Genomic DNA, 23,806 nt, shown 5'->3' on the forward strand with positions numbered 1-23,806 from the left:
TGAACTTCATACTGCTCTGATGAGTTTTCAGAGTGGTAGAACTCTGGTCGAATTTTACAAATCCTTTGGGTGGGTGATGAATTGCTGGAGTTTATCACGGATAGTCTGCAGAAAGGCTTGCTGCCTCTGAGCTGTATAAGGGTGGTCATTTGTGTCGGGGGTGTCGATCCATGGGGTGGACTAATTTTTCCTGGTGCACTATGTTTTGGGGTTTAAAAGCTAAAGAGACGCAGTGATTAGAGAAAATGCGTCTCAACTGTTCCCATACTCCTGACACATAAGGGATCACTATGGGTTTTCACTTAGGCAGCATGTGACCTTCTCTCTTGGATTGACTGGAGCTTTCTTTAGGTGCCTTCCCAGCTTTGATAAATGTCCAGCTGGGATAACCACATTTACTCAGGGCCTTCTTGATGTGATATTCTTCTGCTTCCCCGGCCACTGTGTCTGTGGGGATGGTGATCGTTGTATGTTGTAGCGTCCTGATGACACCCAGTTTGTGCTCAGGTGGATGATGAGAGTCAAACCTTCAACACGGACCCATATTCATAGGTTTATGGTACACATCAACTTTTAAATGTCACCCATTACTGATGGAAATCCCACAGTCTCAGAAGGCTAACCTGCCACTTTTCATATCCTCCCTGTTGAATTTGATGTGATCAGTAAAGTGTGCTGAGATTTGATGTCAACCCAGGTGTCATCCAGATACCTGAAACAATGTCTTTTAGTTTAAAGTGCTTCAACAAGTCGCAAATAAAGTTTTAATGATCTGTGAAGCTGTGCCCTAAGTTTCCATTGCTATCATGGTGCTTTAATGTCAAACAGGCGACACTGAACTGGTTTTTCAATGTTATCTGATTGTCATATGGTTTAATGTGTGGGAAAAACACGCCTGTTTTCCATTTTAACCACTGTGTGTTGTTACAGGAATCAACTTGAAATTGCGTAACAGATGTTTACTTTCTCCATGGTTCATCCTGTACCACACAGTGATCAACAAAGTGCTGAATAACTGTTAAAGCAACACTAGACCTCACAAGGGATTACTCACACTGTCACCTGGAGCACTTGCTGAAAAATTCTGCACATTGTTGTCATTTTCACTGTAAATAAATGCACTGTTTTCATTCAGAGACTCCAAGCTTTGGGTCCTATATCAGTGTCACTGACACATACAGATTATTGCTGCACGTCCCCTGAGAGGTCAAAAACATTGGCACAGGAAAGTTTTGAAACCCACTGGTTATGTCACCCGTGCATGTGTGTGTCAAGCCTGTGTATGCATTGTTTTCTTCCGTGAAAGTATGAAGTAGACAGTACTGTATCTCTGGACTCTTTAGTGTCAATCACTGTGCAACTTAGAACTCTACCAGTTCGGAGTAATAATCCCACGTCGACTGTCGCCGCGAGTTCAGGTTAAATACCCCTTTCTAGCCATAGTTTTGATCTCCTCCATACCAGCTTGATACCATAAAGGACAGGGCTGTGGCTCCCCACACTCCCTAACAGATCATTACATGGAGAAACCTTTGGAATGCAAGCATGCTGATCCACACAGGTATGCACACAGGTGTACACATGGGCATTCACAGACGCGGACTAAAGCTTTCTTGGCTGCTGCCTCAAAGCACACTGTGCGCTGTCTATCTTGCGTAGGAACTATTGATATTTATGACTAGGTAGTTTATTGTGATAGTGCTTTTTTTTTTCTTCTTCTATTTATTATGTTGCTCTTTGTTGTTTGCTGTCTCCTCTGTTTGTTTGTTTGTTTTTTCTCCATACAGGTGACCCAGGAGTTTGTTTTTTTTTTTTTTGTTGTTTGTTGTTGTTTTTTTTTTTCTCTCTTCCCCCCCCTTCTCACCGTCTCTTCTCCCCTTTAGTTTTCTTTCTTTCTCTCCCCCTCTTTCTTTCATTCTTTCCCCCTGTCCTATTAAAAAAAAAAAAAAAAAAAAAAAAAAAAAAAAGATGACAAAGGATGAACTGAAGCTCCGCCATCACGTGATGTCACATGCTGCTGTTTCTGATGTCACTTAAAAAAAAAAAAAAAAAAAAAAAAAAGTATGAAGTAGACAGTACTGTATCTCTGAACTCTTTAGTGTCAATCACTGTGCAACTTAGAACTCTACCAGTTCGGAGTAATAATCCCACGTCGACTGTCGCCGCGAGTTCAGGTTAAATACCCCTTTCTAGCCGGGAGGAATGATTACCAACGGCTGGTCCGGTAATCAGCTGCAGGTGGGCCGACAACAGCGAAGAGGGACTCCCAATGACGACAGTCGCCAGGACACGCCTCTCCCATGGCGCGCACTTCCGTAAACAGCCCCGAGGACCAGGGAGGGAGAGAGGGAGAAGCAAACGCACACAGAAAACATAAACACAAGCAGGGTCGTCGGGAAAGAACCGTCCGACCGTGACAGAATCTGCGTTTTTTGGGGTTTTTTTGCTTTTTGTGGATCTCTCCACCTATTTGCACTGATTTTGCCTGCTCCTGCTTGTTGTTTTTCTAACCATTTCTCATCAGGTGTTAATTTTGCTTGTTTATTCTCCGTTTTCAAAGATTTTGCTGGGCCGTCGCTGGCACGCTTGACTTTAGAGTGATTTACTGATACGGCCTTCAACTTCACCCTAACGGTGAAGCGGTATCAGTTTTATGAGATGAAACTCAACCGTTCTCCTTTGTCACCAGCACTTGAGCCTCAGCAAAGAAAACAAAAATGGAAGTAGTTCAGCAGCGTACTGTGCTGTAAAATCAACTTACTTCCAGACACATACACACACATAGACATTTGTGCGCTAATTTGTCACAAAGTAATTTCGGCTACCTCTAAAACCCAAGTCTAATTCAGTTCCTTTTGGCGAACCCAATCTATTTTAATTTTTCTGTCTCAACGTGTTTTCATTTGCCTAAACGTATTTTAATTTGTCACAAAGTAATTTCAACTACCTCTAAAACTTAAGTCTAATTCAGCTCCTTTCGGCGAACCCAACCTAATTTATCACGTTACTTTAACACTAGGAGTCCCAGGCTTCTACGTTTCTACCTAGAAAACCCGCCACCAGCCAAATGGCTGGTAGGCTTTTAGCTAAGCTTTAGCTTCAGCCAAGTGGAAGCTAAATTGGCTAGTCATTCATATGTATATTAGGTTTTTAAAAAGGTATTCATGAGGGAGGGGAGTGGGGGTGTGTGGATGAGGGGGTGCTGGAGCTGCTAAAAGCTGTGAACTTTCTTTTGTGTTTGCATTCTCAATCATCCAGGGAAATAAATCTCCAAAAGTCACCAACTTGGAGTGTTTCAGTTTGCCATCTTAGGGAGAAATCAACACACATGGGTGTAGGTCCTTTGTTGCTGAGATTTATTGATAAAAACAGTACAAAAAACCAACCATTTGTACACATATTTACAAATAATAATAAAAAGTGAGTGAGTACATTTCAACATTTTCAGCAATCACTCACAATCCTGGCACTGCCATGGTATCTGTAGTCTGCATTTACCACATGTGTATCTGTAGCAGTGAACACATCGCACAGTGGCATGATTGTTCTTGCATTTGTGTTTGACCTGACACATGGCTCTTTTTCCAGGACTAGGTGTGGAGGGTTGTGTCCGAAGCAACTGTTCTTTTCTTGCCTTCTTCTCAGCTACATGAGAGTGAGCCAACTCTCTTGCAAGCTCCACCACATTTACATATGAATGACTAGCCAATCCACTAGTGGATTGAGGAATTTCCCTGCGAATCCTGTTGACTGTGCCGAGGATGGTGGTTTTCAGTCTAAGAAGTTTTTGCGGTCCTTATTTATACTTCAGTGGGTGCGTGTGTGTGTGTGTGTGTGTGTGTGTGTGTGTGTGTGTGTGCGTGTGCGTGTGTGTGTGTGTGTGGGGGGGGGGGTGTCAGAGTGTGACCCCATAAATGACTTCCCTACACCTGCTGGTCTCGAAGTCCAGCAGTTCATCAAACCAAAAGGCACTTAGTCCATAGTCCCTCCTGCTAGCCCTCAATGTCTACATGTATTTAAAATTGAGAGGTGGGCAACGAAGCCAGGGGTGAGGTGTACACCCTGATGGAAACTTGGACTCCGTGTATTGTGCCCACCCCCAAGATCCTATATGTATGTGTAATGAGGGTGTGAGTAATGTGAATGTCTAAGTTGTGGGATAAAATTGAGGCAGAGGCAGCCAGAAGGGGACAGAGGGGGGGGTAGCCTCCTCTGCATCCTGGTGACATACCCCTACTCCAAGGCCCTGCATGTGTGGGTGGTTGTGGTGGAGCGGGAGGAGGGAGGCAGCTGGAGATGGGGAGGAAAGGAAGGGAGGGGCAGTAACCCCTCCCTGGGGCCAGCTCCCCCGCTGACCCCAGTAGGCACTCCCACACTCCGCGACCCGCCAGGGAAAAGGGGGCCCAGGCCCATCCAGACCGGGGCCCAGCGCAGCAGCGCCCCCCGGCCCCACAGAGCCCGGGACAGTCCACCCAACCCCACCACAGAGAAAACTGCACCCACCCCACCATCCACTCGTCTTCCAGACTACATGAGACAATAGACGCCCAGGCTGAGATCTTCCTCCACCTCTCCTGTATCTCCCCCTCCTGCAGAGAGTTCCTGAGGGGAGGAAAGCTCCTGCAAGGTGTAACAATCTCCCCCACCGGTTGAAGAGCCCCACAGGCGACTCGACACACCGGCGGCACCCTGCGCCAGGGATGGGCTCCCATGCACCCACCCGCCCACCACCCCGGCAACACACAAACCAGGACCCAAGGCCCCGAGGCCCAGCCAGGGCCCCGGCCCAGAGATGGAGCGCCCCCAGACCCTCACGCCCATCCCGGACCCACCCAGGGGCAGACAGGCTACCAGGTCAGTAACCCACGTCCATCACCACAGACCCTCCCCTAGCCCCGCTGCACGCAGCCACGAGGAAATGGTCAGAAAAGAGCCCCCAACCGGACATGACCGCTACCCCGGGTTGAGCCCCCCAAGGAAGATGGCATAACATTTAAGTCAAGTCAATTAGGATCGATATACCTTGTATATCCACAAGGTGGCAGTAATGCAAAAACAGTTGTAATGAACCGCGAAGAACAAGAAGGTTTCACGGCTTGGGCCTGCTCATGCGCAAGACTTCAAATTTAACTTAAAAACGTTGTTTTGGCGCCAAGCTGCTGTTTCTTTGAGAGGTAAGACCATTTTTTTCTTTGACTATGTTGTGTAGTATCTATATGTCGAGCATGGTTATATTTTGCGTTTGTCTTACAAGACATGTTATATCGTTTGCGTGCGCTTGTTCTACATTAGTTTTACTGGGTCCTGGACATGTTTTTTTGTTTTATTAAGGGATTAGCTACAGGGGTTCATGGGGTTATTTTTTCAAGGGGTTATTTTTTCATTTGCTTTCTTGGGATTCCTTTACTGTAATCCAAGAGTCGTAAATATCGAATAGGATAGCAAGGATAGCATAAAGTGACATTTAAAATCCAAAAAGTCAAGGGCGAAAGCCACTGTGACACCATTGTTATGCTCTATCAGTAATCTGTATTATTTAAAAATGGTCTGTAAATACAGCATGTTTCCTAGCGGAGTTATACATATCAACATAGTTATAAATTACAGTTTGTTAAATCACACACTTAAGTTTTTAAATAAAATTATTCACGACATATGAGTGGACAGACCTGGTGATAATTGCTTCTATAGAAAGTTAGCACATGGCAGTGTCAATCTCTTGCTTTTCTTCTGAGTAGTATTTTATTTAGTTGTAATTCAAACAATAATTTGCTTCTTGAAATTAAGAAATGAATTTCTTGTTTTACTTTATAAATTTCAGATCCGGGCCTTTACCTGCTCCCTCCTATACTGATGTGGTGTATGTGGTACTGCTGAGCTTGTATGTGGTATGTGAACTGTTATACTTTTAAAAACAAAACTGTTTTATAAGTTAAGTTTTCTTTAGTGACCCATCCCATGCCCCTGTTATTTCTTCTCCACATCTGAACCATTGTAAAGGTTGCAGTTCAAGGGCCTGAGGTATGAAATTTTTTTCAGATCAGCTGTGATCAATATTTTTTGGAACTTGATAAATAACAATAAAAGCTGTAATGGCTCCATTAGCATTTTGTGTAAATGTTTGTGTTAAAATTATAGCTTTAATGAGGTCTTTCTACTTTAGTTTTAGTTATAAACTATGTATATGTGTACATATAGTATGTATATTTACAGTACAGTATGTTGTGTTTGTTGATATGTTTTCAGGTGGAAGCAGAATATGTGAGGGTTACTACTGCTGCACTTGTTCCAAGGCTTTTTACACGACGTGACCAATACACTGACCAGCTCATAAAAGTCTTCAAGAAAAAAGGAGGCGCTGCAGTGAAGAAAATTAGACAAACTTTGGCCCCTGCCACACAGGTGCGTTATTCTGTTGGTAGCAAAATATTATGGCTAATAAGATCATTTTCAAATTTAAACAGCTAGTGTATGGTAGCTGCACAGTGCACTTACATTTATATTAAGCAAGACAAAGTTTGGTACTCAAAACGTTGGAAAACTTAAATTATCTAAACATATGTAAAATTTGATCCCTCAATTTAGGTTAAACCAGAAGTGAATGTTTTTATGTTATGTTTTGAATGCAAAGAAGATGATGTATTAGTTTGTCTTTACCTCCATTATGGACATATATAATGTGGTGGAAACCCTGCCCAACAGGTTAACTATTCATGTTCATGTGATGATTAGTTGGTCTTGTGTTCATGCCTATCTGTGCAGTGGATATGTCATTCATTTTGCGTATAATGTGAGTTTGTGTCATCCTAAAGTATTTCTGTTCTCTCTTCCTGTATCTCTGCCACTCTCTACAGAAGGAAACTATTGAAAAGGGGAGGGAGTGTGTCCTCAGGGCACTACCTTTTGACCTGAATGAAGACCCAAGCATCCTCTTCAAAGAATAATTGGTTGGTAATTTTAGTTTAGTTTTTTTATCTGTATTAAACCAAATTTTGAATAACTTATGTTGTTGCATGTTTTAATGTGTTTGTTGTAATTTGCATGGAATCTGTTTAAATGTTTTGGGGAATCTTCTTGTATACCCAAACTATTTATATTTATTGTTGAATCTGTAGTCTAAAATAGTGGCTCACTGGGGTGCATGTTCCTAATATTGTGTTTACTTCATTAAACTGGACGCCATTTTTCTATGTTTTTGTGTCTAAGCTACAGCTGTTCAGAGGGAGCTGGAACAAATTACCCTTGCTATCTTTACCATCGAAAGAGCTGATGCCAGCACTCCTCCAGCCGATGTGGGTATAACCATCTCGGGTGTCCTGCATGACCTGGAAGACCTGGCCTCTGCATGTGCACTCTTAATGGGTGGGACATACGCACTGAATCTCAGTTAACCTCGAGACTGAAAGCTTTCTTTGAAGTACTTCAGAAGCTCTTCCTTCATCTGTATGTCAGCAGACTCTTGACCAAGGTACAGATGCTCAAGAATAAACTGAATGAATAAGCCAACCCTTAATTTGGATGATGAATGTTCTGTCAGATGGACAGAAGTTTTTCGGAGGCTGAATGGGAATAAAATGGTAATTTGTAAATGACAGATAAAGGGAAAATTACATTTAAGAGAAATTTAAAACATTTTGAAAAGTTTGTAAACTACTACAATTTGAGAGATTTTACTCTTGTGGGGGGGCTAGTAAGACACAAACAAAAGTATTGCGATTTAAAGGATTTAATTGAGAGATGATACTGCACCATTGTGCTACATTGTGTGCATTCTAAAGGTAATTGCAATACATATTAAGAATAAGGGTAAGTTAGGAATACAGGATGAATGTATATTTTGCAGACTTTTAAAGACGAACAATTGTTTCCATGTTAAAATCTTTACAACTCAAGCTTTTTGCCCAAACACTGATAAAATAAACGTTGACAGTGGCAAGTGTTAAATGGTTACTGCTGTGCTGTTGCAAAAAAACTGAACGCTGACAAGCTGTTTTGTTGTTAGACCATAATGTTGGCATGTTTTATTAAAGTTTTATTTGGGATGGTGATATAATTTTCTTTGGTTGCTAATATCAGTGGACTATTTATTATTATTATTGTTATTATTATTATTATTACATTAATTTTTTTAATTGTGGCTGTTGAGGTGGACACTTCACTTTGCATTGTTAAAGGAAAGCACTTCATTGGCGTTGTGTTACTGGACTGACCCTAAGCAATCATTGCAAATAGCTACTTTGCTATTCATTTTAGACACTAAAAGAAAAAACACTCCAGACCTTACTAGCATCACATGTGCATAACTCAAGTGTCATCTTATCTTTTTTTCTTGCCTGTCCCGTTTGGCTCTTTTGCCATCAGAATTATTGTCTAAAGGCAAAGAAAGATGCCCAACGGATTTACTTTACCAAATTGAGTGTCATCTTATCAATGTGTTATATGGTCTTCAATGTTTTTTTTCTTCTATTTCTGGCAGATACAGACATTTAATTTAAAATCTTGATGTTGCATCTGTCTACATACTGTTAATTACTAACCCTAATGAGCTGTTGTGTTTTATTTTGGACTGGGTTTACACAAATGCTCACTGAATGTGTTGGCAATAAAAGAAATTTAAAAAAATAAGTTGGATGTACTTAATTCATTTGTGTGGAACCTGTTGACAAAATAGATTTATGTAAAACTAATTAGTAAAGCACAAGGTGGCTGAAAATATAATATTTGAATTAATATAACTTAAATTTAACATTTTACTGCCACAAATAAGAAATGTGTTGAAGTAACTAATCTAAACTAACTAACCTGTAAATATATCATCTATGTTCATACAATATAACTTGATTTAGTTAGTCTTAAATATGTCTTGTTAATCTTAAGTAGTTTTTTTAAATTAGATGAACTAAAGATTTTTTGCTTTAAACTAACATAATGCAATTTCGTGGAACCTGTTGACAAAATAATTTTAATTAAAGTCAACGTTTCATTTTTTTGAGTGTACAGTTTTTAAATTTAACCCTAACCCTTGTGCATGTTTTTTATTTTGACAGCGAATGCGCACCTGCGGACCACTTATGTGCAGCCCTGGTTATATATATATATAGCTCGTCATATTGCAGCCACAGAAATTCTTTTGTCCATGAAACCATAAAGCTGCACTTTCTTTTTGCCTTATAGTCTGATTTGTCATAACTTCTCCGTTTTGTGGTAAGCTTTTCTTTGGCTGTCACTTCTTCACCCTGACCTGTCTTATTTGGCTCAGCAGAACTAAAATATACATCCTGCTGCTTTTACACACGCACTCACATAAGCTCAGCGTTTCTCTGCGCGATCAACCTCTCACATGTTTAAGCTGCGGGAGATTTCACTTGTCATGTTTGCATAGTAAGCTAACGATTAATAAGACGATGTCAGAGGAATTGGTGCACAAATTATCATCACTCACAGATCAGTGCTGTCGCTCTCTATACACAGTTCGCACGATTGCAAAGTGAAAGCAAAAAACAAGCGCAAATTCAAACGCGATTTCAATATGTCACATATTGACAGTGGCTCACCGATGCCAATGACATAATTACCCAGCTACATTTCTGAAAGAATGCAAAAGCATTGACATATATTTTTCCTTCCTACAATAGCCCGACGGGCAGGGCAGAGATAGATTTTGGTACCCCGACTGAAAAAATCGCTAGCCCCGGGATATTGCGAGCCCTGTATCTGATTGAGGAATCACTCATCTTTGGAAAAGAGAGTTTATTACAGAGAAATGTCTCTTTCCAAAATAAAAGCTATACTATCCGCTTCTTCTGGGCTATATTCTCAGCAGCATATTAAACATATAAGGAGAATCCTGTGCTAACAGCTGTCTAAATGACTCGGCTAAAGTTTGTAGCATGCACGCTTGTTGTTTTTGTCTTTGCACTAGGATGATGTCGGCGTAAATGTGCAGTCATATTCATTGTGTTCCCACTAGTGCTTTCAGGTTAATCTCGTTGAAATGACCTTAACGCCACAACACGGCAAATCTCCGTTAACGAGCTACCGCCGATCGCCCCGTGCGTGGGGCTGGACGGCCAACATGTTAACGAGCTAACTGCGCTAACACACTAGTTCCCACCCATGTAATTGAGCATTGCATGGCACATCCAACATACTGTTTTACTTTAGTCCATGACTCGCTTACCTTCAGGGTCATACGTCACATGAAAACCAAAATAATTCCAAACACCAGATCTGAATGAGGGTGGGGGAGGTCCATGTTGCAAGGAGAGCTTAACTTCTGTCTCGCTGGCTTGCCCTGCGCTCTTCCTTCTGACGATGCTGTCTGTGTTGAGCGCTCAGTGGATCTGCGCTCAACAGTGCAGCCTAGGCGGAGTAGTCGAACGCAGATTCACTGAGCGCTCAACACAGACAGCATCGTCAGAAGGAAAGTTGATAAAATAAATTACAAATTTTGTATTGTTCGATACATATGCGTACCGAACCGAAAGCACTGTATCGAACGGTTCAATATCGATACGAATATCGTTGCACCCCTAGTAAATAGTACCATATAACTTTGTTGTTTGCAAAACTTGTGCATAATTTTTAGAAATGTACAATTTCTATTTGCATTTCAAGTTATGAAAATGATTCGTTAAACATGTTTGTGGGTTGTACAGTAAAAAATATAACTTTCTTCTACTCGGATTTTGAATTTTTTTGTCTGAATTTAGATCAACTGTGCTAATATAGTATGCCAAAATGAAAAAATAACTCAAATTTCAGATATTTGAGGTTGTGCTGAAAATAATGATACAAACAAGGCAAGAAAAACACATTTTAAAGGTGAAATATAGAGGTAAAAATCAAAAGTAGTCAAAAACGGCCAATTATACCCTGGACCCCAGAGGGTTAAAGAAATAGATTTTGAAAGTAAGAGCTCAAGCACTTCCAGCTGATGAGGATGGTGATGTTTAAAAAATACTCTGTATGTCCCTGTCCTTTGTTCTCTGTCTCTCATTTTTTTATGTGTGAATTGAAAATAGTCACATTAAACTTGAATGGTGCTAGTGATGAAGTGAAAAGAGTTGCTTTTTTAAAGCTTCTGGCCTGTGACATGAATGAGGACCCGCACACACAGCTTGCACGTTACTACACGTTTTATTGTTTGGTGTTTCTTCCAACACTCGGCCGCAGCATTCCAGCTGCCACCCACACACCGCACCTCAGCTCCCGGCACATCCTTTATAGGGGAGATATTGGGTTTATCTAGGCACAAACCCCACTGGAACACAAGCCCAAGCTGCACGACAAAACAAGACCAGACAGAGCTCTTTGTCTTTGTGGCTTGTGAGGGAAGCAAGCCCAGGCCTTCACCTGTCCTCAGCCAACTTCGACTGATTCCTTAGCTACAGCCCTTTTTATTGTCAGCAAGCATCATTCATGAACATGCAATTACAAATACACATGACATTCTTAAGCAGGCACATCTGAACAACATCAGTGTCTGTATTCCGTGTGTGTGGGTATGTGTGTGTGTTTCCAGCTATACCATACATAGACATACGACCTTTCAATGAACTTAAACTGTGTGTATGAGGTATGCAGAAAAGCAGAATTAAGCGTCTCACTAAATTATAAGAACAGGAACTTGCAATAGGTCATGTCTCAAACTAACATTTAAAGACCTAGGTACTCAGGTGGACGAACTGCAGGGTTTAGCAGTATCTACAGGAAACCAAGAGCTTTTAGATTCCCTCAAATCCAAAAAGGCTGACCTGCCGACCTGTTGGGCAGGACGGCCAAAGGGGCTTTGGTCAGGTGACGTTTCCTCAGTATCACAGAGATGGAGGCCCCGTCTCACTTCTTCTTTGGACTAGAAAAAAAGAATAGGCAAAGAAAGATTGTTTACTCTCTAATGTCTGGCAGTGGCTCCACAATGTCAGATCCTTCTGAGATCAGCACGTTTGCTGTCAGCTATTATAAGGACCTTTTGTGTCCGGGATATATATTTCACTACGATGACCTGTATGACTGAGAACCTTCACAGACAGATATATATTTTAGTTCTGCTGAGCCAAATAAGACAGGTCAGGGTGAAGAAGTGACAGCCAAAGAAAAGCTTACCACAAAACGGAGAAGTTATGACAAATCAGACTATAAGGCAAAAAGAAAGTGCAGCTTTATGGTTTCATGGACAAAAGAATTTCTGTGGCTGCAATATGACGAGCTAAATAACCAGGGCTGCACATAAGTGGTCCGCAGGTGCGCATTCGCTGTCAAAATAAAAAACATGCACAAGGGTTAGGGTTAAATTTAAAAACTGTACTTTTGAGTTAAAATATATATTTATAATTTTAATAAATGACAAATTAAAAAGGCATGAACATTTTTTTTGTATCGAAAAAATATCGAACCGTGACACCAAAGTATCGAACCGAACCGAACTGTGAATTCTGTGTATCGTTGCACCCCTACTATTTACATAAAAATGCAGCCAAGGCCTCAGGCGTTTTTTATATAACCATTTAAATCTGCTTACAGAACAATCAGGTGTGCTGCATCCAATAAGAAGGCACACAAATTATTTGTTCCAGTGCAAAAAATGTAGTTTGTGTTCAGTATAAGACAGAGGAGAACACCACAGGCCTAAACCCTGCAGGTCTGACAGCAGGAGGAGCATCAGTCCAGTTTTCCATGTGGGAACAGCGTTTACACTGGAATCTGCCTTTGATGGCTTTTTTAGAGCAAATATGAAATTCAGGTTTATAACTGACACATAATACAAAACAATAACTACACAACACACTAACTATAGCCTCCAAACACGCTAAACGTCACTAATGTCTCACATATGAAAACTCGCTCTCTCTCTTTCTTTCGCTCGTCCGCTTTCCGTTGCCGGTGCCACTCCTAAAAACTTCCCCTTCTCCCTAAAAAACCAAATGTCACATGTTGCCTTATCATTTTTTTGATTGGCTGACATGGTAAACTCTAACACCAATAGAGAAGGGGTACTTTTTGTTATTCTTTTTTCACTCACAAAGGGAGAGTGTATGCTAGCGCTGTCTGTAGAAAACGCTGTTTTTACCGTTCTTCCCGCTCTAAACACCACTGTTTTGTTCAGAAAAAAACATCGCGTGTATTTTTATTATAACTCTGGTTTTACGTGGCCCATCGACACAATTCAAAAACTGGTATGTAGTTTGAAGTCCGCACATTCGACCCAAGTTGAAATGGAGACTCTGACGTGCTGCATCTTGTAGCTGTGTCGTCTTAAATTGGTCACGTGACTTTGATGCACCGGCGCGTCCGGCAACCCCAGAGGGTTAAAGATAAATCTCTTGATCTGTTAACACATCATCAACAAAATTTCCAGATCTTTTTTTTCCAAGACCAGAGACGACTCAACAAACAGCTTCAGGTCTCGAAAGTAGTCCTCCACTTTCACCATCCTCAGGCCTTTGGTTTTCTGTAAGAACCTCCTGATGTCAGCATGAAAGTACGGATTCTGGTGTTCCTGGCTCAGACACAGATCACTTTACACTCTGATGTGTATGAGTTTAACATACTAAGTAACATGGGCTGTGGCGAAAATAAACTGAATACTAAACTGGGAACACTACAGCAGAACTATGAACACTATGAACATGATTTTGCACAGGAGCAAAAGAGTAACTATGACAACTGAACATGACAAGAAATGTACACATACAGGGAATTTGGTTCCGGTAGATGGTGGCTCTCAAGTACAGCAATGTAAATCTCACACACACACACAAGTGTCTATATATACACACATTACACATACATACACAAAGCTTTGTAAACCAACTATAAATAACGAATCTAAACTTATATACATAAAATACAGAAATGAATGAGGTGGAATGAATACTACAAAATGTGCATAAGGTGCAGCTGCAGTCTGGCAGTGGGAGCAGTGTGACAGGTCAACTGTTAAGAAGGGAGATGGCGAGGGGAAAGAAACTGTTCCTGTGTCGGGTGGTCCTGGTCTGCAGGCTTCTGTACCGTCTGCCAGAGGGCAGCAGATCAAAGAGTGTGTGTGCAGGGTGTGAGGGGTCTGTGATGATTTTCCCTGCCTGTTTCCTGGTTCTTGAGAGGTACAGATCCTGGATGGAGGGCAGGGGGGCGCCGATGATCCTTTCTGCTGCCCGTACAGTCCGCTGCAGTCTGCTCCTGTCCTGTTTAGTGGCTGCTCCATACCAGACTGTGATGGAGGAGCACAGGACAGACTCAATGACCGCAGTGTAGAACTGGATCAGCAGCTCCTGTGGAAGACTGTACTTCCCCAGTTGCCTCAGGAAGTACATCCTCTGCTGGGTCTTTTTGAGGATGGAGTTGATGTTGGTCTCCCACTTCAGGTCCTGGGAGATGGTTGTACCCAGGAACTTGAAGGTCTTCACAGTCGACACAGGGCTGTCTGATATTGAGAGGGGGAGCAGAGTTGAGGGATGTCTCCTGATGTCCACTGTCATCTCTACAGTCTTAAGAGTGTTCAGCTCCAGATTGTGCTGACTGCACCAGCGTGCCAGCCGCTCAACTTCCTGCCGGTATGCAGACTCATCACCATCTTGAATGAGGCCAATGACAGTGGTGTCATCTGCAAACTGTAGGAGTTTGACAGCCGAGTTCTTGGAGGTGCAGTCGTTAGTGTAGAGGGAGAACAGTAGTGGTGAGAGGACACATCCTTGAGGGGCACCAATACTGAGGGACCGAGTTTCAGAGGTGATCTCCCCCAGCCTCACTTGTTGCTTTCTGTCTGTCAGGAAGCTGGTGATCCACTGACAGGTAGCTGGTGACACGCTGAGCTGGGGGAGTTTGGAGGAAAGAAGTTCAGGCACAATGGTGTTAAAAGCCAAACTAAAGTCCACAAACAGGACCCTGGCATAAGTTCCTGGGCAGTCAAGGTGTTGCAGGATGTAATGCAGCCCCATGTTCACTGCATCATCCACCGACCTGTTTGCCCGGTAGGCAAACTGCAGAGGGTCCAGCTGGTGGCCTGTAATGTCTTTCAGATGGGCTAACACCAGTCGTTCGAAGGATTTCATGACCACAGACGTCAAGGCGACAGGTCTGTAGTCATGCAGTCCTGTGATGGTGGATTTCTTGGGAACAGGGATGATGGTGGAGCGTTTGAAGCAGGAGGGAACTTCACACAGCTCCAGCGATCTGTTGAAGATGCGAGTAAAGATGGGAGCCAGCTGTTCAGCACAGGTTTTGAGGCAGGAGGGTGAGACGCCGTCTGGTCCGGGGGCTTTCCTGGGCTTCTGTTTCTGGAATAGTCGGCTCACATCCTGAGTGTGTATTCTGAGTTTTAGGGAGGAGGAAAGGGGGGTGAGAGGTGTGGTGGAGGTCGTTGAGTCTGGATTGGAGAGGGTGGTGGTCGTCGTTGAGTCAGCAGGTCAGCCTTTTTGGATTTGAGGGAATCTAAAAGCCCTTGGTTTCCTGTAAACACTGCTAAACCCTGCAGTTCGTCCACCTGAGTACCTAGGTCTCTTATAGATCTGGTTATGTCTCTACTGAATACAGACAGTGGAAAAATGTCAGTCTTAGTTTTACTGGATCTCATTGCAGCATTTGACACAGTTGACCATAACATATTACTCAAACGACTGGAGAACTGGGCAGGTCTTTCAGGAACTGTACTAAACTGGTTCAAGACATACTTAGAAAACAGGAAATACTTTGTATCAATAGGTAACTTCACATCTGAGCAGACAAGTATCACATGTGGAGTTCCCCAAGGTTCCATCTTGGGACCCCTTCTGTTTAACATTTACATGCTCCCACTGGCACAGATTATAAAGAACAACAAAATAAACTATCATAGCTATGCAGATGACACACAAATATATATCACAATGTCACCAGGAGACCAAGGCCCTGTGCAGGCTCTTGGTAAATGCATTGAGGAAATTAATGACTGGTTGTGCCACAATTTTCTCCAGCTAAACAAAAACAAAACTGAGGTAATAGTCTTTGGCGCCAAAGAAAATGTTAGGATGCCTGGGTCGTCGACCCAGGGTTTTTGAGTTTATCATATTATGTATACTTTCTAGCTTTTGGTTTCTTTGAGTTCTGTATTATGGCTTATGTCTCTGTCTTCTTTAGTTGCTCTGTCTCCCCTATCACCTGCATCCCCTTGTCTAGTTTGCGTATCTTAAGTTCTTATATCCCGTGTTCAGTCAGTGGTTGTGTCTGCCATGTTCCCACGTCTCTGTTCCCTTTGTTATAGTGCCTGCCCGTGAGTCTGTGTTATGTTTCCTGTTTTACTTTGAAAGTCCATGTCTGATGTTAATGTGTCTGGTTTTGCTTCCCCCTTGTCTCGTTAGGCCTGATTTGCCCCAGCTGTGTTTCCCTCCTGTTACCCATTCCCTGATTGCTCCCTCTGTATTTAAGCCCTGTGTTTCTTGGTGTCTGTGTCGCGATCTACCGTTTTCCTAGCTGTGTGTTCTGTCATTTCTCTGGTTTAAGTTTGTTTTGAGTTTTTTCAGTTATGTTATATTTTGAGTATTAAATTAAAGCCTTTTTTGAGTTCACGTCAGTTTCCGGAGTCTGCACCTTGGGTCCTATTCCTGCCTGCACACAGCCGCACCTAACAGAAAAACGATTACAGGTCACCAGAGAACTTCAATCTATACATCTAAAAACCACAAACCAGGCGAGAAATTTGGGTGTAGTGATGGATGCAGACCTAAACTTAGAAAAACACATTAAGACAATAACAAAGTCAGCTTACTATCACCTCAAGAATATTTCAAGGATAAAAGATCTGATGTCTCAACAGGACCTGGAAAAAGTAGTCCATGCATTCATCTTTAGTAGGCTTAATTACTGTAACAGCATCTTTACAGGTCTACCTAAAAAATCAGTCAGACAACTACAGCTCATTCAGAACTCTGCTGCTCGAGTCCTCACTAAGACCAAAAAAGTGGACCACATCAGTCCAGCTCTGAGGTCTTTACACTGGCTGCCTGTCCGTTAGAGGATAGACTTTAAAGTTCTGATGCTGGTCTACAAAGCTCTGAATGGTTTAGGACCAAAATACATCAGTGACCTCCTGACCCAGTATGAACCTTCCAGATCCCTCAGGTCATCTGGATCCGGTCTTTTATCAGTTCCCAGAGTCAGAACCAGACACGGAGAAGCTGCATTCAGCTTTTATGCTCCTTATATCTGGAACAAACTCCCAGAAAGCCTCAGATCAGCTGAAACACTCAGTTTATTTAAATCCAGGTTGAAGACTCACCTGTTCTCAGCTGCATTTGAATAAAGCACCAAATCCACACTTTTAAGCTTAAATTTTAAAACTTACATTAACTACTGATTTTATCTACTGTTCTGATTTTATCTTATATTTCAAAACTTACTGATTTTATCTACTGTTCTGATTTACCTGTTTTGATTTTATATACTGTTTTGTTTGTTTGTTTGTTTGTTAAGTGGGTTTAGAGCTCTGGGTAGCTCCCCACCTGGGTCTAGACTGGGTCTAGAGAGTATTTTAAATTCTGGGAATTTAAAATAGAAAGTAGCTCGTCCACAGAAGGACTGGTAGCTCCCCTTACGATAAGGGTTCAGATCGCGCGAACAGGTGTGAATGTGAATGTGTGTGTTTAGTTAGTTTGTTTGTTTGCTTGTTTTAATCAATTTTAAATCATGCTTTTATTTGTTTTTGTTTCCAATGTCTCTGTAAAGCCCTTTGAATCACCTTGTTGTTGAATTGTGCTATACAAATAAATTTGCCTTGCCTTGCCTTACTGACATTACGAGTGAACTGACAGGTCCACAGCTACAGTCAGCTGTCTGAGCCTGGGAGAGGATTCAGGATGAGGTTCTATATGCTTTCTATCCAATAATGGGTTTTCAGTACTAAATCCCCACATAAAAACAAATACTCATCATCACTGCAATCCTTAACAGTGTCACATAGGACATTCAAAAAAACAACAACATTCTGTTCACCCTTGTAGTTGGCGCATGTACACTGAGAAAACAAAATTCCCTTTTTCATATTTGGCTTCAACCTTCAATAAACAGCCCTCAATCATTTCCTCTGCTTCAGAAGAAAGAGGCAAAAAAAATCTTAGAAAACCCAGTCCCCATACCACTACAGCTGGACTTCTGACTAAAAAAAGACCTCGCCCCCCAACAGCCCTTCCTCCAGTCACTCTCATTGTCAGCAGTGCTGTGAGTTTGTTGAACTAACATATTATCTAACTTTTTTACATCCATGTGGAAGGGTGTGGTTTGTGGTTCAGCTGCAGGGGAGGGGTGCAGAGGTGGGTTCGGGGGAGGCTGACACACACCTGAGCTCCAACAGCTGGTCATGTCTCCACTATAAAGGATGTGCCGGGAGCTGAGGTGCGGTGTGTGGGTGGCAGCTGGAATGCTGCAGCCGAGTGTTGGAAGAAACACCAACCAATAAAACGTGTAGTAACGTGTAAGCTGTGTGTGCGGGTCCTCATTCATGTCACAGGCCAGAAGCTTTAAAAAAGCAACTCTTTTCACTTCATCTCTAGCACCATTCAAATTCAATGTGACTATTTTCAATTCACACATAAAAAATGAGAGACAGAGAACAAAGGACAGGGACATACAGAGTATTTCTTAAACATCACCATCCTCATCAGCTTGAAGTGCTTGAGCTCTTACTTTCAAAATCAGTTTCTTTAAAGTATGCCCTGGTGTTCCCCGGTATTCCCCTGGTGTTCCCCGGTATTCCCCTGGTATGCCCTGGTATCCCTTAGCGTGGTTCCCCCTAGCTGGCCCTTTGCTTCCCCTTGGCTGGTCTCCCTTCCTCGGCTTATCGCCGCCAAAAAAAAAGGCTTATGCGCCGGTCGGACCACGCTGTGCGGCTGCCGGCAAGCGAGTAGCTCGGTGCAGCTCGGCTGCTATGTATGTAAACACAGAGGGGATACAGCTTCAGCATTCAAGCATACACTGTCGCCTGGGCACTGTGGAGCTCCGCTGCTATGTGTGTTAACACAGAGCGGACACGATTCAGCGTTCCAAGCGTTCGCTCTTGGCCTGCTTAACACTGTGGGGAATAAACCGTGGGGAATTATGCTACGGTTCGTGCCAGCTAATCGTTAGCCGGCCTACGAGTAGCATTCCAGCCGGTTAGCCTGTCTGGTGTGTCGCCCGCAGCTCGCGGGTTAATGCAGTGTGGTTGTGCCTGGGCAAAAAATGAAAAATGCATGCACTGCTTTGTTGCCAGCATGAACTATTCAGACCGTCCTTGGTTTCTGAAAGCATTAAATGGCCTGCCCCTCCCCCTTCTTCTGCCTCCAAAAATGAGAGAGCAGGCTACTATGGGGAACATGGCTGCCACTGCTGTGACACCAGTTAGGCAGGCCATGGGCTGGGTCCTCTCCCACACCTGTTGCTGATTTACTGCTGGCCCCTCCCACAGCGTACCTCCCATGGCTCCACTCCTGTGAGGCCTTGGCTGGTGGAGGTTGACTGCCAGGTGGCGGATGTTGAAGAAGCTTCCTTCTTCTTTCCGGTGTTGCCCACCTGTCCCTGGGCTGCCCCCTGGTGGTCCCCGGGCACAGTGTCAGGCGAGATGGGTCCCTTCAGCTCTTGATTGGAGCATGTCGAATTCTGGGTGGCGCTGTCACTTGGTGTTCGCTCACTCTGTGGTAGAGTATCACTTCCTGTTCCTGCTCAAACACAGTGGTGTTTCTGAGTAGCTTATTTGCTTAGCGATTTAATTAACAACTTTTAAATACATTCTTCTTTCATAGTATAATCTTCACGTGCTTCATCCGAAGCACACTTTCTGTGTACTCACTACCTAATTTATAGCCAAAGTATTCACTCACTGTCTCTGTACTGTCTCGCTAGCCTAGCTTAGCTCGTAGCCGACTCATTAGCACCATGGCTACTTCACCTATCCCTCCTGCACTTTCTTGCTCATTGTGTCAGATGTTTAGTTACTCCTCGGCCTCCTTTAGCAGTAATGATATCTGTAACAAATGTAGCATATTTGCAGCACTGGAGGCCAGGATTACTGAATTGGAGACTCGGCTTTGCACCCTTCATTCACCCGTAGCTAGTCAGGCCCCTGTAGCTGGTGCAGCCGAAAATAGCGTAGGCCCCGCTAGCTGTTCCCCGGCAGGTCCCAAGCAGCTGGGGAATCAGGGAGGCTGGGTCACGGTGAGGAGGAAGCATAGTCCTAAACAGAAGCCCCAGGTACACCACCAACCCGTTCATTTGTCTAACCGTTTTTCCCCCACTCGGCGACACACCCGCCGGGGGTCAAACTCTGGTAATTGGCGATTCTGTTCTCAGACATGTGAAGCTAGAGACACCGGCAACCATAGTCAATTGTCTTCCAGGGGCCAGAGCAGGCGACATTGAAGGAAATTTAAAACTGCTGGCTAAGGGTAAACGTAAATTCAGTAAAATCATAATTCACATCGGCAGTAATGACACCCGGTTACGCCAATCGGAGGTCACTAAAATCAATATTGAATCGGTGTGCAACTTTGCCAAAACAATGTCGGACTCTGTAGTTTTCTCTGGTCCCCTCCCCAATCAGACCAGGAGTGACATGTTTAGCCGCATGTTCTCCTTAAATTGCTGGCTGTCTGAGTGGTGTCCCAGAAACGATGTGGGCTTCATAGATAATTGGCAAACCTTCTGGAGGAAACCTGGTCTTGTTAGGAGAGACGGCATCCATCCCACTTTGGATGGAGCAGCTCTCATTTCTAGAAATATGGACAAATTTATTAAACCCCCCAAATTATGACTATCCAGAGTTGGGACCAGGAAGCAGAGTTGCAGTCTTACACGCCTCTCTGCAGCTTCTCTCCTCCTGCTACCCCCCCAAAAACCCATCTCCATAGAGACTGTGTCAGCTTCCAAAAAGACAAAAAACAAACTAAAAACCAGCAACAAACAACTTAAACATAAACAATTACAAAGAAAGAACAATACACTATCCACATCTGAACCAAAGAGTAAAACAGTGAAATGTGGATTATTAAATATTAGGTCTCTCTCCTCCAAGTCTCTGTTAGTACATGACTTAATAATTGATCAACAAATTGATTTACTCTGCCTTACAGAAACCTGGTTGCAGCAGGATGATTATGTTAGTTTAAATGAATCAACACCCCCGAGTCATTCTAACTACCAGAAATCTCGAAGCACAGGCCGAGGGGGCGGTGTGGCAGCAATTTTTCACACCAGCCTATTAATTAATGAAAGACCAAGACAGACTTTTAATTCATTTGAAAGCCTGATGCTTAACATTGTCCACCCCAGCTGTGAAACTCAGAAACCAGTCTTACTTGTTATCATCTATCGTCCACCTGGGCCTTACACAGAGTTTCTGTCTGATTTCTCAGACTTTATATCTAATTTAGTTCTGAGCTCAGATAAAATAATTATTGTGGGTGATTTTAACATCCATGTAGATGCTAAAAATGACAGCCTCAACATGGCATTTAATCTGTTATTAGACTCAATTGGTTTCTCTCAAAATGTAAAAGAACCCACCCACCATTTTAATCACACTCTAGATCTTGTTTTAACATATGGCATCGAACCTGAACATTTAACAGTGTTTCCTGAAAACCCTCTCCTGTCTGATCATTTCCTAATAACATTTACATTCACAATAATTGATTACACAGCGGTGAAGAGTAGACTTTATCAAAGTAGATGTCTTTCTGAAAGCACTGTAACTAAGTTTAAGAATATAATCCACCCACTGTTATCATCTCCAATGCCCTGTACCAACACAGAGCAAAGCAGCTATCTGAACGCTACCCCAACAGAGGTCGATTATCTTGTTAATAATTTCACCTCCTCACTACGTACGACCCTGGATACTGTAGCTCCTTTGAAAACTAAGGCCTCAAATCAGAAGTACCTGACTCCGTGGTATAATTCTCAAACACGTACCCTAAAGCAGATGACTCGTAATCTGGAGAGGAAATGGCGTGTCACAAATCTAGAGGATCATCATTTAGCCTGGAGAAATAGTTTGCTGCTTTATAAGAAAGCCCTCCGCAAAGCCAGAACATCTTACTATTCATCACTGATTGAAGAAAATAAGAACAACCCCAGGTTTCTCTTCAGCTCTGTAGCCAGGCTGACAAAAAGTCAGAGCTCTGTTGAGCCAACCATCCCTTTAACGTTAACTAGTAATGACTTCATGAACTTCTTCACAAATAAAATTTTTATCATTAGAGAAAAAATTACCAATAATCATCCCACAGATGTAATATTATCTGCAGCTACTCTTAGTACCATTGATGTTAAGTTAGACTCTTTTTCTCCAATTGATCTTTCTGAGTTAACTTCAATAATTACTTCCTCCAAACCATCAACGTGTCTTTTAGACCCCATTCCTACAAAACTGCTCAAAGAAGTCCTGCCATTAATTAATTCTTCGATCTTAAATATGATCAACCTATCGCTAATAATCGGCTATGTACCACAGGCCTTCAAGCTGGCTGTAGTTAAACCTTTACTCAAAAAGCATCTCTAGACCCAGCAGTCTTAGCTAATTATAGGCCAATCTCCAACCTTCCTTTCATATCAAAAATCCTTGAAAGAGTAGTTGTCAAACAGCTAACAGATCATCGGCAGAGGAATGGTTTATTTGAAGAGTTTCAGTCAGGTTTCAGAGCTCAGGACAGCACAGAAACAGCTTTAGTGAAGGTTACAAATGATCTTCTTATGGCCTCTGACAGTGGACTCATCTCTGTGCTTGTCCTGCTAGACCTCAGTGCAGCGTTCGATACTGTTGATCATAATATCCTATTAGAGCGATTAGAACATGCTGTAGGTATTACAAGTACTGCGCTGCAGTGGTTTGTATCATATCTATCTAATAGACTCCAATTCGTGCATGTAAATGGAGAGTCCTCTTCACACACTGAGGTTAATTATGGAGTTCCACAGGGTTCAGTGCTAGGACCAATTCTGTTTACATTATACATGCTTCCCTTAGGCAGCATCATGAGAAGACATAGCATACATTTACACTGCTATGCTGATGACACCCAGCTCTATCTGTCCATGAAGCCAGATAACACACACCAATTAGTTAAACTGCAGGAATGTCTTAAAGACATAAAGACCTGGATGGCCGCTAACTTTCTGCTTCTTAATTCAGATAAAACTGAGGTTATTGTACTCGGCCCTGAAAATCTTAGAAATATGGTATCTAATCAGATTCTTACTCTGGATGGCATTACCTTGGCCTCCAGTAACGCGGTGAGGAACCTTGGAGTCATTTTTGACCAGGACATGTCCTTCAACGCACATATTAAACAAATATGTAAGACTGCTTTCTTCCATTTGCGCAACATCTCTAAAATTAGAAATATCCTGACTCAGAGTGACGCTGAAAAACTAGTTCATGCATTTATTACTTCCAGGCTGGACTACTGTAATTCATTATTATCAGGATGTCCAAAAAACTCACTGAAAAGCCTTCAGCTGATCCAAAATGCTGCAGCAAGAGTCCTGACAGGGACTAGAAAGAGAGAGCAGATTTCTCCTGTTTTGGCTTCCCTTCATTGGCTTCCTGTTAAATCCAGAATTGAATTCAAAATCCTGCTCCTCACATACAAGGTCTTAAATAATCAGGCCCATCTTATCTTAATGACCTTGTAGTACCATATCACCCTATTAGAGCGCTCCGCTCTCGCTCTGCAGGCCTACTTGTTGTTCCTAGAGTATTTAAAAGTAGTCTGGGAGGGAGAGCCTTCAGTTTTCAGGCCCCTCTTCTGTGGAACCAGCTTCCAGTTTGGATTCGGGAGACAGACACTATCTCTACTTTTAA

The 23,806-nt window shown here is 42.6% G+C and overlaps 1 long non-coding RNA gene across 1 annotated transcript; it reads left to right on the forward strand.

Annotated features, from left to right (window-relative positions):
- The first annotated feature begins 1,118 nt into the window (after positions 1 to 1,118).
- Positions 1,119 to 8,737, forward strand: LOC145426019 (uncharacterized). Its single transcript, XR_013906785.1, has 4 exons — positions 1,119 to 5,888; positions 6,247 to 6,402; positions 6,855 to 6,947; positions 7,207 to 8,737. It is a non-coding gene; the product is annotated as an uncharacterized LOC145426019 (long non-coding RNA).
- Positions 8,738 to 23,806: the final 15,069 nt, after the last annotated feature.

This window comes from Astatotilapia calliptera, chromosome 3 (genome assembly GCF_964374335.1).
Source record: "Astatotilapia calliptera chromosome 3, fAstCal68.1, whole genome shotgun sequence".
Taxonomy (NCBI): domain Eukaryota; kingdom Metazoa; phylum Chordata; class Actinopteri; order Cichliformes; family Cichlidae; genus Astatotilapia; species Astatotilapia calliptera.